The 15,490-nt window shown below is 44.3% G+C and overlaps 1 protein-coding gene across 8 annotated transcripts in view; it reads right to left on the bottom strand.

Annotated features, from left to right (window-relative positions):
- AGAP1 (ArfGAP with GTPase domain, ankyrin repeat and PH domain 1) overlaps positions 1–15,490 on the bottom strand; it is a 307,939-nt gene that overhangs the window by 226,151 nt on the left and 66,298 nt on the right. The window lies entirely within an intron of this gene.

Raw genomic sequence — 15,490 nt, 5'->3', positions numbered from 1 at the left:
ACCACAGACTCCCAGAATGGTTTGGGTTGGAAGGGACCTACAAAGCCATCACATTTCACCCCCTGCCATGGGCAGGGACACCTTCCACTAAACCAGGCTGCTCCAAGCCTGGCCTGGAATACTTCAAGGGATGCAGCAATTTCAGCAGATGTCTTATTTAATAATTCCGGCACATTTTTAATTGCCTTTGCTGATCTTTCTACTTAATTCACAGCAGTGATGGGGCCTTACCATACTTACCATAGGTCACATTGTCAACAAGTAATACTATTTAGAAGATAAAAGCCTGAACTGACCAGTGACAGGCATGGATTTGAAACCAAAGGAAAAAGAAGCATTTCCAAATTTACTGTCTTCACCTAGCTCTAGGAAACTGGTCCCAAAGGCATGGAATATGAAAATCTCACTATCCTAGTGCAAGTTCACTGCTGTTCTAACAAGCTAACAAGTTTCCACTTGTAACTTGGTCCCAAGTGATGGCTGTAAAGTTGTTTCAACCACATTCCAGATTTTTTTCTCGACTGCTCAAAATATCTAAACCCGGGATTAGAAAAATGGCATCAAGTTGTAGCTGATGGAAGCAGAGCTGGAAAAGTGAGATGCCTCCTGCTCTGATTGTTCTGTTTAAGGAAACCCAAAGCCAGTTTAATACAGAAATCTTCAGATTCAGTAGATGTGCTTATTATCCACATCGGCAAGAAAATGAGGGGATAAACCTTTATATATGATGGTAAAGCAATCCCAGCAGTGAAATCTCTTCATTCCACAAAACTCTAAAGGTTTTTTTTTCATGTTCATGGATAAACAAAACAACTTTTATCCTAAACACCAACAAGAGGCAGACAAGAAAACCCAACTCATTTTATAGCAGTGGTTTGGGTGACCCCCAACATCTGAAATCCAAGTCTCCAGACCTTTTTAATATAAGGCAAAGGTAATACCATCTGTACCAGCTGGCCCCAATTAAACACTTCACCTTTATCAGCTGTGGAAGCATTTCCTGGTGGGCTGAGAAGCTGAGAACCACCCACCATTCACGTCCCTGCCGACTCAAACAAACATTAATCAGCCTTTTAAAGGTGGTGCTCTACCATGTTATGCAAATTACAACCAAGTCGGGGAGATGAGGAGACCACAGTGAGGAACCTGACAAGACACACCTGGATGTGCAACAGAATATTCACCATTCAATAAAAGCAGGTGAACACTTCCAGCAGCTCCTGATTACTTATGTAAAACATACTTCCAGTTATTAAACATCATGGAACAGTTTGGGTTGGAAAGGACCTTAAAAGATCACCTACTACCATGGGCAGGGACACCTTCCACTGGACCAGGCTGCCCTGAGCTCCACTCATCCTGTGCATTCAAAGAAAGAGGCACAGAACACAGATTTCTTTCAGATAATCCCTATTTCCCAACTCATTCTCCTCTTATCCAGACAGTAAGACGAACATCTCAGGACAACTTGCTCCCCTTATCTGCCTCAGTGCCAGCCTCCACATCAAGAGCAGAATATTTACAGATCATTTTAGGACTGGCCATTTCACTGGGAGCAGTTTATCAAGGAGCCTGAAACAGTGGGAGGATCACACCCTGCTGCCCTTCCCTCTGGTAGCACCCACAAGAGGCTCAGAAAAGGCTCACAGCAGTTTTAAGCAGGATCACCTTACCAGGCTGCACACAAACCTACTGTTTTTATAGCAGAAAACAGCTGTTTTGATGAAAAAGCTGGACAGCAGAAAATGCAAAATGAAACCATTACCTTGCATGGGATCCAGCTGCCCTCCTCCATGAAGCCCTTGCATCCCTGCTTCTAGAGGTGCCTCCAGGCTCCCAAAATGCTGCCTCCCTTGGAGGAAATGCTGTCCAGGTGCTTCTTGTGAGGTGATTTTCATTAACCCTGCCCAGCGTTACAGCTGAGTATCATCAACATGCCCTGCTCTATCCCAAGCACCATGGATACACATCAGAAAGTGTCTGCATCCCTGTTAAAATCACAGGAAATTCAGGATGGAAAAGACCTCCAAGACCAAGTCCAACCTTATTCTGAGCAGCTACGCCAGGTGTGTGCTTACAACAAGACGTGTTTGTCATCTGCAAACCTCTAAAACAATTATCATGGTGAATTACACCAAGGCTACAGCAGGGAAAAAAGAGATCTCAAACTATGTTACCTATTAAATTGCTTTAGGCACTGTAATACACAAGAAGAATGAACAGAATTATCTAGGGAAGCATTACATGAGGTTTTCCCCATAAAAAAGCAGGCAGGCAGTCACAGAGGGCTCCCAGAGAGTTCCTGGATGAAGAAATCTCTGCATAGACCAGTCTCCATATGAAGGAAAAGCCTGAGAGAAATGCAGTAACAAACCCACCATGGATTTCAGGCTGCAAACTGTGCCTCTGAATGAAAGCCTTGCTCAGGATTGCATCTGGCACCGAGAACTGAAAACCTGTGGCTGCTCTCAGGTGCTGCATCACTGCACCTTAAAATATCCATGACCTGCCTGTTCCCAAGGGTTTGCTCTGCCACTGGAGTGACCCCAGCTGAGAGCATCCCTGCAGATACCTTGGATCACAAGGGCTGTCCCTCCATCCTTCCCCAGAATTCACGACCTGCCGTGCTCATTCCCATTTCCAACAAAGGAAGCGAGCATTTTCACCTGGAGGGAAAAAACCTCATGTGATTTTAAAGTTGTTCTCAGACAGCTGAACTCCCCAGAGTCAGGCATTTATCTTTTAAATTAAATAGAGATGTCACCACAATCCTTATTGTTTAAAAAAAAAAAAAAGAAAGAAAAAAAGAAAAAAGAAAAAAGGGAAACATGATGAATTTCAAAAGGAACTATTGGAAATCACAGCAGAAGAAATGGAAAGCTGACTTTACCCAACTGATATCTGGGGAATAAAATGTCCATGAGGAAATCTGAGATTTTCTGCATAAACCAAAGAATAAACAGTGTAAGTTTGTAAAGCTTTGATACTCTATTTGCCAGTCTGTACCTCAATGTCTTCCCCACACACAGACTCACAGTGAGCATTAAGCATTTTGAAGCTATAATGAAGCATTTGTCAATTAAACCCTCAGAAAGTCAGTCATTTACTCCGAAGCATGACATCCACTGGCATTATGCACGAGCATCCATGTTAACCGTGCCACAACACTCCAGTAAATAAAGCTCACTACCCAGGCCAAAAAATGTTGGGGAGGGAGAGCCCCTGGAGCTGAAAGCAGATCCTTTATCAAGAGAGCAACACCCAAACCTGAGTTGAGGAACCCCCCACCACACAAATCCCCTGCCTGCCTGCCCCCAGACACAGCACCAATAATAAAGGAGGAATGTGATGCCATTCTTTCAAGGCTGCTTCAGCACAGGATGTTTCCTCCTCACAGCAATTTCAAGGCTGTTGAAGTTCTTCTCAGTAATTCCCAAGTTATTTCCAGAAGTGATTTATAACATGCCCAGGGACAAAAGCTGCCAACAGCACAAAAGTCTGCTGAAAACTTGACCTTTGGGGTTTTGCATTGATCCCCCAGCCTTTATTGGTATTTTCCAAGAAAATCCTATACTTAAATCTGACTTTAATATAAACAGCCATAGAGTTTCCAGCTCAAAAATCTGCTATAGGAATTAAATGCCACACTCCTTCCTGAAAATTCAGGTGACCAGAACCTCAAAGACTCAAGACTTCAAAAGTTGTACTGTAATTCAAGCTGCATTTACACAAACTGGCTCTGACTTCATGTACCAATTAGTGTCCTGGAAATGCTCCTCAAAAATGCTGCCAAAATCTGTGACAGAATCAGTCAAAATGCCCTTCAAACTCCCAACAAAACAACAAAAAACCTCACAACCACTTTGACGCCCAAGGTTTTGAGCACAAGTCATCCACTGGAAAAAACATGACATTGAAATGAAGGAAAAAATACAAGTGAGAATGCTGCAAAACTGCTTATTTCAACACCCAGCTGATTTTATTGGTTCTGCAATCACTTTTTCCTAGGTTTGGCCTGCTGGGTGCATATTCCACTAAACAAACATGAAGAAATAAAGGTGGTAAAATTCACTTTAAGTGATTTCATGAGTTGGAGTTAAACACAACTGCCTTTATTACTCAAAAATTCCCAGCCCAGAGAGTAAAGACACAGCCTGACTCCAAACTCCTATCACACAGCTCACCAGCTTAGCCACAGCCATAAAATGATTAAATATGCATAGGAATGTGCTTGAAATAAAAGCACTGCATGCAAACTCCATTTGATATGGATTTTTATATTATATAAAATTTATATACATGTTTATATATATACATTTACATATGTATGACATCTACGTATTTACATACATACATAAATAAATAATATGTAATCCCCCAAAAGCAGCATGCCATTGAAAAAAAGGAAATTAAGGAAAAGAACCCCTCTGAGACTGCCTGAAAAGGGTACAAGAACTGACAAGATAAGCTAAACTCCAGTGGTTTGAGCCCAAATTTAGCCTTGGCTTATCTGGGAAGTGCCTTGTGGAGGTTACATGGGGCTCCTTGGGCTCTCATCCAGCACCCACTGCTTGTTGGTCAAGTATTTATCAAAGCTCATCATCTGAATGACTGAAAAAATGCACAGAAATCCATTTTCATTAATCTTAGCAGGGAAAAAAAAAAAAGTGGTTTATGTTTTGCTGTGATTTTTGTTCAGTTTTTACTGCACAAAACCCTTCCTTCCTCCTCCCTGAGGGCCTGCTGGGGACAGGGACAGCCCATGTCAACAGTAAAGGCCAGCAGTGTTTGTGATGACACATTCCTAGGATTATTCTGCAGGAAAGGAACTCAGATTGGATCCAGAAAGAAATTAGCTTTTTACTCGGTGTGAACCACAGAACCCTGCTGTAACAGTGGAATGCACAGGAGGAGTGGGAGCAGGAATTGTGTCCCAAATTTGCAGAGCTCACTGGAGCTTGGCTGGGTAACTCAGTTTCCCCCTCCTGCAGGAGAGAGGAACAGCTCCATCCCTCTGGGTTTATTCCCAGGGGCAGCAGTGGCAGCTGGCAGTGGGCTGGGGGAGGAGGCTGGACAAGCCAGCATGGACCCAAACCCACTCAGGGCCACCTCAGAAGCCACCAGCAGCCACCTGCAGTGGCTCTTTGGGACAGGGCACTGGGCTGGCAGCCAACTACAACTGCAGGAGAACTGTGTGAAGTCCTGTGCTGGGGAAACAGGTCACACACATTTTATAAATCATGACTACATCATAGCCAGCTCCATCAGCCACTAAATGCTGTCAATCCCCCAACTGGGGGGAGCTGGTTTTCCATCCAAACTGGTTTTCCATCGGTTCTTCCACATAAAAACAACCTGTCTCCATACCACATCCACGCTATTTATGGGCAACATCACACTGATACAGCTGATTCTCAGCCTAGGGGCCCTAAAAATACAAACCAGAGCAGGCATGCTCGGATCACACTCCAGTTCTTCTTTATTTGGGGATGGAAAGGGATTTGTTATCAGTCAATTCCTGACATACTTTGCCAGGGTAGAGGTTAAGGCAAGCTGTGACAGGAACATAGCCTGTAAGTGCAAGGAAGAAGAGCTTCACCTTAACACCTCTGCCTGGTTACTGCAGCCAACCTCAACAGGCATGGCCTGTGCTCCTCCTGCCAAAGAAATTTCCAGGAGGTACTCCAAGAACAATTTCCTTCAGTGTGCTCAGTTCATTTCCAAGCCACCCGAATGAGAGGACACCACAAGGTGCCCAGACACACATTCAGGGCCTGCAGGGATTTCATACAGAAGTTTCAGTGGTACAGTGTGAAATAAAACATCTCTGACTGCAATCCGTAATCCACGAGGAAATCAGAGCTTTCATTTCCATGGCAAAAACCATCTAATAGTAGCAAGGAATTAATACAGCATCACTTAACAGTTACCTAGAACAAAACTGTAATTAACACAGCAAGTAAGTCCCACTTTGTTCTGGAGTCCTTTATTTTAAATGCAGCTTTCTGTTCCCCCATCATAGCAATCCCAGGAAAAGTCCTGCTTCCAAGATGCTTCCTTGCAAACCCTCAGATTTTATTCAGAAGGGACACAAAGGTCCCTCAAAATCAAGCACAGCTATTTCACCACCCCAAATCAGGATGCTTCCAAAGGGATCAGATGAGAACTGCCAGTAAAAGCCACACAACAGAAAGGTTCCCTCTTTAAAATAAAGGATAATACAAATCCTGCTGCTGCTCTGGCTGAGATTTAGGTGGGAGAATCTGGGAACAAGTGATGAGTGGTACTGACACCCTGCTCATCTCCAGGAGGACCTGGATGAGGAATGCTACTGGTGCAAGGAGCCTCTATGAACATCCAGAAGCACGAGAACGCCTGGTGCTGAGGGATGTGCTACAGCCAGGGACAAACACTGACCTGCCCTGTAATCCCCACCCTCCTTCCAAGGATTTCTGCCAGACTGGGAGGGGCACCTGGCCTTAGGGACTGGTCTTACACGGCCTGGGACAGCTCCTGGAAAGGTCTCCTCTTGACCTGTAGCTTCACCACTGAAGTGTAATGTGGCCACTGTGGCAGAAATACAAGAAGCAGAGCAAGGCAGCACTGCACAACCACCTCAGGACAGAAATAGCACATCTGCCTAGGACTGGGATATCTTAATCAGAGCTGAACTGAATGAAACCATCTGCCCAACTAGAAAACAAAGTCTTATAGCCCTCATATAAAATAGCAGCCATTGTGTTTCTATTTTACAGGCACAACGGAACTGAAAAACTCTCAGATTCCACTACTAAACATATCTGTGAAAATATATATTAAAAATAATATATTATATTATATTATATTATATTATATTATATTATATTATATTATATTATATTATATTATATTATAATTATATGAATATATGTTTCTAATATATACTATATTATACGTATTGTCTATATATAAATAATACATATTTTATGTTAATTATTATTTCTTTTAATTTTTATTTTTATATAGCATATATAAAATATATAAATATAAATCAAACACTCAAAAAACCCTCAAAAAACATGAAAGCTTTAAAAATTTGTATATTAAAATATATAATTTTCATTTCTACAGATTACATATACATCTATTTAATTTGTTTTCATTTGAGCATCTCTCAAAGTGATTTTCAGAACAAGTTCTTCCACACTACCAGCTGTGTTTCCCGGAGGAAGAGGGCACTTTGAGCACACACAAGGCTTTAGGTGACTGCAGTGCTGTCTGATCAGCCTCTGCTTAGCATGACTTCTCCTGCCTGCCTGGAGTTAAAAATAGAGTCGGGTCAGAGGCATTAGCAGGTGATGCAGTGGCACACACCAGTCAGAGACACACCTGAGGCTCTGCAGGGCCTCCCCAGTGAGGAAATAAAGCAGGTGGCAGCAGTAAAACCTGGCAATAATCTCAGGAATGTTTAAATCCCACCAGAAAGCAAACCAACTGCACAGATTTCGCTTTTTCCCTCCCCACCCTTTGTGTTCACGAGACCAAGAGATAAGAAGGGGCAAAAGGGAAGGATTCCTGCAAGTTTTCAAGGCAGCCAAAGGGACTCCCAGCATTTCCACGCCTCTGGTGCACACACAGAGAAATAATCAAGGTGTTTACACATCTTTATGCACAGCCAAACATACATCGCTCTTATCTGATCCCAACCTGCTCTTTTCAGAGCCTGTCATTCTCTAACAACCTCACCCTGAGTTACCTGGGAAGCTCTGCAGGTATCTAAAGTGAAAATAATGAATTTTGTTTCTGAGAACTTCGGTCCCTCTCCTTGAAGGCCCCATCCCCGCCTCACCCAGAAGCTGAAGTTCAGCTCTTCATTCACAGCAACCTTCTAATCTCAAATACCATCATCTGCCCTAAGCAGTGACTTTGCAGCTAACTCAGAAATAGCCAGGAATTTTGAAGACTTAGGACATGCTAAGATATTTTTGAGAGATTAGACTCAAATACAACAGTAACATATTTTGGCCAGAACTGCTCTCATTCGAAGGTTTTCCACCAACACCAGGTGACCCCACAGAGACAGTGCCCTGCAGATGGGAGCTGAAAGAGGCCCTTGACTCCCAGGGACTTAGGAACACTGCTTTTAAATCATCTTTTTTCAGAAAGAGTCCTTTAGTGTTGCCCTCTTCTTCCTCTGACCCTTGGGAAACAACCCTGCTATGCACAAATCTACACAGAATTAAAAATATCTCTGGTTTAACTCTTAAATTGCACAAGGCTGTCCAACACCATGCTGGAAATCTAAGGAAATTCCTGGCCAACAGCACAAAACCAACGGTAACACCTTCCCCCGAGGGCAGAAATTAGCCTCTTTTTATTAAAACAAACTCTTCATTGACAAAGTTAACAAGTCAGGATGTAAGAAGGCACTGGGGAGATCTCTCTTTAGACTTTGGGTACCTAAAGGGGCAGCCAGTGAGGATCTGTCATCCTGGGAGCAAGCAAGCCAACAATCTGCAGCCAAGGATAAAGCAAAACAGGTGATTTTTCAATTCAAGTCAGGGTAGAGAAGACAAAATAGTAATTTCTCTCCAAGGCCTGAGCACAATCTCCTGAAAGCCGTGAAGAGCAACACACGGTCAATTTTAACAGCTTCGGTAATTAAAACTGGAGAAAAGTTAAACCTTGTATCCTCTGTGAGCACAAAATCGGATTTTTCCCTGCAGGACACAGAGTCGAGGCACAAAAGCTGTTGCCTTGCCAACATAAATATTTCTGAATCTCTGAACAGAGGAGCTTCTGAATTAGGATGTTACATAAGGAACAGTTGGGTCAACATCCCAGTTTCCCAGGCATTTAACCCCAGATAGGAACACAACATGAGCCCTGGAAGAGCAGAAGATGTCTCAGGCATTCTGTCACTGTGACACTCATCCCAAAGAAGGCTTTGGGGCTTAGGAGCCTTGGTTTTGGAAGGAGGGAGAGCATCAGCTCAGCAGGAATGCTCCTAAGAGCAATGCTAGCAGGGTTAAGGGCCACCCAGGGCTCAGCCTAAGGACAGAAGTGCCACTTAGTAGTGAGAACAAACAGGAACTCATTAAGGTGAAATATTGTGCTTTTAACACCCAAATAACATCTGCACCCACAGAAGCAGCAGAGAAACTAAGGAGGGAGGCAGCTCCATAAATGCCTTACACATCCCTACAAATCAAATCAAATCCAGCTGCACTGAGTGGTTCAGCACTCACTTTTGCAAGAGTTTTCCCTTATGTTTAATACATTGGCACTGCTCTTAAGCAACTGTTTGCATGGGAATAAAAGGGAAAAAGCTTGTATCAGTGATGCAGAACCCTGTTCTCAAACCTCACACATGTATATGTATATAAACAACAATTCCTAAACCAGCATTTTTAGGAATCCAGATTCTCTGTCAAAGGAGTCAGACAAGCTGACTGGCAAATACATGCAAACGAAGAGGGATTGTAAATCACTTGGAAGCACCAGGAGCTGGCAGCACACAGCACAGTATTTGAGCTCTCCTTCATATCTAAGCAGCAAAACACCAGCATCTAATCCTTCCAAGGTAAGAAAGATCTGCTGTGAGGCTTCATTCACAAAATGGGAGCTGGGAAGAACAAGAACCCTCTACTAACCCTGGGAATTTCCCAAGAAACTTTGAATTTATTTCTTATTAAGTTCAAGGCTGAAATGAACTTCCCTGAGCTCAGTAGTTGAGACACATCATCAATTCATTTAAAAATCAAAGTTGCTTGATATAACCAGAACTGACATTGCTGAATCTTTAATTCAATAGCTCTATCTAAAGGCTAGTGAAAATAAAGGTACAAATAAGGGGTGTCAGGCAATAAGAGGGAACATTTTTCAAAGCAAGGAGACAGACTTTGAGCACCACCCACGTGGAACATTTATAGCCAGGAAATACAGACGTGCCTACCTTTTAAATCCCAGGGCTTGTACTGACATTACAGCCAGATCCTACAGGGCTCCTCACAAAGCTCTCACTGTAACATCTCAGTACATGGAGAGATTTGCTCAGGGTTATCTCTTCACACCAGTGACCTTTACATCTTCATCTGGGCAGCTCCAACAGAACCCAAAACACGAGAACGAGGGCTGAGCACGAGGTTAAATGATGACTGAAGTGAACCCACTCCACAAATATCCCTCCAAAGGGGACCTACTGACCAAGTGGCCCTCGTGCCAAACACACTGCCCCGAGTCCCTGCCTGTTCCAAAGCCCTTCCAGCTGCTCCTGCAGCCCAGCAGCTGCACTGCAGGTCTCTCTGCCTTGTTTCCCTTCTTATTCCCAAAGGAAACCTCAATAAATAACAAGGCCAAACATTAATGTTGTCTGTGATGATCAAAAAAAGACTGCAGAAAGCTGCAGCGGCACTGTTTGCTTATTCTCTCGCTGGCACTTCCCGCCTGCTTTGCTTTGGAGAAACATTTGGTACTATTTTGTCAATAAAGCACAAGTATTTGTCACACACTGTCATTATGTAGCAGCCTGAACCATCAAAAATCATCAAACGCCCCGTTTTCAACTCCTATCAAGATAATAGCTTTATGCTGGATGCTTTTCATGAACAAAATAGATGATAACTTCACGGGTTCAATATAGTGGCATTTCTTTTTCCTCACACATGAAAAAAGCCATTCTGTGTTTTTTGGCAGAAAGGGCCTCTCACTGTGTGTTTACTGCAGTTGCCATGGGGAAATCCCAACACCACTTATCAAAAGTAACACCAGCATATTAGCAGTCTGCATTAATGATTTCTTGTTAAATCCTAGGCAGCCCAAAGTGCAAAGGAATATTCAGGCATTTAAAACATTTGCTCTCTGCTTTCCAAACACCAATTCCTGAGGTTATGGCCATGCCAAAGAAAACCCCAGTACACGTCATAGTTTCACAGTCATTACAGGGATGGCAGAGTTGTACTTGTTCAACTACTGCTGGTCATCAGCTCTGTAGGATCAAAATTAGCTCTGCTCTGCATCAGGGAGCCAAACTGCTCATTCAAATACACCCAAGTGGTTCTTCAGTGGTGATCTAGGAATCCAAGACCTGGATGCAACCCTGCTAATGATCTTACACTGCTTTGAAATTGTATTTTGTGAAATTGGAGTGATGGCAGGTTCTGGCTGCTCCACTGGAGGAAGGGCTCAGCATCTGGTACCAGTGATTTTATTTTGCAGGGTAGGATGGTCATTACATCCGGCAAAGAACTGCAGTCAAGTCACGCAGGAACTACGAGCAACTAAAACCCTTCCTCTGGTCTGAGGGAAAAGCTCATCTGCCACCTCACATACAGAGCCCACATCTGAAAAACCAGAAACTGTACACTCACCAGCATGAGCAGAGTTCCAGAGGAAGCCCATGCCCCTTAGAATCACAGAATCCTTTTGGTTGGAAAAGCCCTCCAAGGCCATTGAGTTGAACCTGTGACTGATGCCCACCTTGTCCTGAGCCCAGAGCACTGAGTGCCAGATCCAGCCCTTCCTTGGACACCTCCAGGGATGGGCACTCCAGACCTCCCTGGGCAGCCCCTTCAATCCCTGAGCCCCCTTTCCATGGGGGAATTCCTGCTGCTGTCCACCCTGGGCCTGCCCTGGCCCAGCCTGAGGCCATTCCCTCTCCTCCTGTCCCTGTTCCCTGGAGCAGAGCCCGACCCCCCTGGCTGTCCCCTCCTGTCAGGAGCTGTGCAGAGCCACAGGGTCCCCCTGAGCCTCCTTTGCTCCAGGCTGAGCCCCTTCCCAGCTCCCTCAGCCCCAGGAGGGGCTCCAGCCCCTTCCCTGGCCATTCTCCAGCCCCTCGTGTCCCTCTGGCTGTGAGTGCCAGAACTGGAGGGGCCTCAGCAGGGCCAGCCCTGGGGACAATCCCTGTCCTAGGGCTGTGTCACACCGTGGCTGGCACAGCCTGGGGGCCACTGGCCTCTTGCCCACCTGGGCCCACTTTCAGCTGCTGCTGACCAGCAGCTCCAGGTCCTTTCCTTACAGATCCTGTCCAGCCACTCTTCCCTCAGCCTGCGGTGCTGCAGTGACCCAAGGGCAGGACCTGGCACTTGGCTTCTCCTCACACTGAGCAACCTCAGATTCAAGGCAAGGAATTAGGAGGAAAGGAAAAGGAATACCGTGTTCTGAATGTTTCTTTTCCTTGTGCAAGTTGTGCTTTGGTCATCTGCGTGAGCTTCATTATATAAACACATCATTACCTGGAGTGGTAAAGCAAGGAACAGGCAGATCTCTGGCAAAACAACAGAGCACTAATTCAACTAATTCAATTTACAGAGCTTTGGGAGGGAATGGAGATGAATGCCTGCACAACACTTCACAGAAGTATTCAGTGATCTGTCCCAACAAACTTACCCATTACTGCCATAAGGCATTTAACTGTCAAGTTTATAACAGAGGCATTAAAATTCTACATTTCTTTTCAATTTTAAGAGAAAAACAAAGACCGTGGCTGATAGCAGCTGGCACATGCTTCAATATTGTGCACACATTAATCCATCTCATTCTCTAATTCAGCCAGTGACCTTAATACCAGTTCAGTTCTTAATCACCTGGCTCTATCAGTGCAGCTGGCAGTCATTTTATTTGACAGAAGACCTACTCAATAAACAATAAAAAAAGCCCTCTTAGACAATGCTTGAAAATGCTTGACCCCAACTACAATCCATTTATCTGCTGGGTTTTATTTTCATAACAACCTCTAGACAACATTCACAAGAACTGAAACAGCTGAAAGAGTGCTAGGAGGCTTTTACTTCATGAAATCAGGGACTCTCCAGTGCTGAAAAAGATTATGCTTATGCCAGCACAGCCCCAAAAACCTGCAGCCAAATCCCAGGGAGCCACACAGGACCAGTTCCAGTGCATTTGCATCTCCCTGTGCAAATCCCATGTGCTCCAGGTCTCTGCCCACCCATCCGTGCACTTCAGGCTTCCTGGGCTGCTCTGGGAATGCCAGCAGCACAGCAGAGCAGTGACCACAGCAGCAAGGAGAATGACACAGAACTAACAAGAATTATCTCAAGTGAAGCTTTGCAAGGGAAAGGCTGGAGGCTCCAACAGAGATCACTCAGCAGCTTCCCCCTGCTTCCCATGACTCCAAGCTGCAAAGAATTTGAGATAAGAGCTTAAAACTAACTCCTCTAAAACCTCAGGGGGAGAAACCTCAAAAGAGCAGTTTATCATATTATAATGATACTCTTTTTGATAATCAACAATTTTGATGCCCAAATCTTGTTAGTGTATCCTAAAGAGAGGTTATTCAAACAAATTTATCTCAAAACAAAAGTAACAAGGTGAGAACCACTGAAAAATAAACTGTTTTAACACCACTCCCTACACCCTCAGCCTCAGAGACATCCTCCTCATCTTCCTCAAGAGCAGCAAGTGTTCCTCTCACCAGGAAAGAATAATGAAAACTTCAAGGAGAAAAAAGTTTAGACGAGGAATGACATTCCCCTTAAGGACTTCTAAATGGTTTAAGGCAAAAATAACTCCTCTGGCTTGAAGTTTCTCTTTCTGCCTTTGGGGATAGTGGTCATGCATACAGAAAACCTTTCTTCTTTCAAATAAATGGATCCCCTGCTTCTCTGTGCAAGAGTTTTGGGAATTGTTACTTGCATAGGATTTGAGGCCAACAACATCAGAGCAAATGGGGTTTGCAGGTAGAAAAAGAAAAGGCTCGATGCTCAAGGGCTCTTCAGTGACAGCATGAATAACTACTGAGAGACTACAGACTGATCCCAGCCAAAAATCAACCTTTACCAACTCCACAGCCTAAGTCAGACCCAGTAACATCAAAAACATGTAGATTGAAAAATCCTTGACTCTTCTACTTTAAAACATGTTCAAAACTATGTTGTACCTGACTGCAGTATTTCTTTTCAGGAAATATCATCCAAGCAGATACTGCAGTACCCAGGTGAATATTTGAAGATAAAAATGCCAACAAGCTACATTTTTTTTAAGCTTCTACTTTCTCTTAAAACCCTGGGCAGTCTTTTTGTTGCAAGTAAAACATCAAATAACTCATGCACAGCACCAAACACAGAGAATACCAAGGCCGTGAGGGAAACAAGTGTAGAATCAAAATCACAGCCTGGTTTGGGTTGGGAAGGACTTTAAAACCCATCTCATCCCACTCCCTGCCATGGGCAGGGACATCTTCCACTATCCCAGGCTGCTCCAAGTCTCATCCAACCTGCCCTTAGACACTCCCAGGGATCCAGGGGCAGCCACAGCTGCTCTGGGCACCCTGTGCCAGGGTCTGCCCACCCTCACAGCCAGGAATTTCTCCAAGTTTCCAGGCATAAAACCCGCAATGAAATGAAGGTTCCACCTGTGTGTCAGCAATTACTCCAGAATCCACACACAGGACTGTCAGGAGCACACCAACTCCACATCAACTAAAAGAAGCAAAATACAAGTTTTGGTCCAGCAGCAGCTTGTTCCACCCTTAAAATATTAAAATGTATTTGGCATGCTAATAATAACTAATTAAATATTGTTCTTAACATATAGTAGGAGAAATTCCAATTAGTTCAAGTTCAGCTTTCTAACTGTCACCAACGAGCAACAGCTGGAGCTGTGCACAAGGTTTTTTCCCAAACTGCACTTTTATTGGGAAAGGGAAGGAAACAGAGCACACCAGGCATGCCAACCCATAACACAAGCCTGCCACACTGTTGCCTACTGCAATCACCCTGCTGGGACACAGGGACACATTTTCTGCAGAGCAAGCTCAAGGCTTCATTGCACAAATTTGGTAGCGGCACACACAGAAAGAACCTCTCTGGAACATCTCAGTGCTATGTACCACGAGTTATCAATTAACTGAGGTCTCCTCCCAGGCCAGGAAGACTGTGCTCCCAGTACCTGACCGTGGGCAGCTGGAGGAGAGCAGCAGTTGGAGTGTGCTGGCACAGGACAGGCATGAAGAGCCCAATGAAGTAATTAGCTGTTGTGGTTTCCTTGAACTTTAACCAAGGTCAGACCACAATTTCCGTCAAGATTATTATAAGCCCACATAAATAAAACCTACATCAATAAAACCTTACAGTCCTCAGTTGTTAGGTCTAAATATTTGGCTCTGCTCCTTGTGCCTCAAACTCTGGGCACGCTCCACTCGCAGCAGGAGCTCTGGATATGGAAGGAGCTGGCAGCTGGTTATTGCTTTCCCCAATAAACCACCTGGGCCCAACTCCACACCATCCTCTGCTGTACCTGGGCCTTCATGAAAGCTTAATCTAATTGAGAATTGTGTTTTCAGAAAAGCAGCAACTAGGAGATCATTTGCCACCTGATAAGCACTTGGTGCTCAAAGGTGACTGTAATTGCTGGGTAAATGTTTCATCACAGATACTTATTAAAGATCTGAAAGCACAGCTGGAAGAAAGCACAATGAAGCTCCACAACCAGCATTTCTGGTTTGACAGCCAGTGATACCAGGATTCTTGCAGATCCTCAGAGAAAGCAGCTC

Source organism: Lonchura striata, chromosome 8, assembly GCF_046129695.1.
Source record: "Lonchura striata isolate bLonStr1 chromosome 8, bLonStr1.mat, whole genome shotgun sequence".
NCBI lineage: Eukaryota > Metazoa > Chordata > Aves > Passeriformes > Estrildidae > Lonchura > Lonchura striata.
Note: the sequence above shows the minus strand (reverse complement) of the source record. Positions and strands in the feature narration are given on the sequence as shown.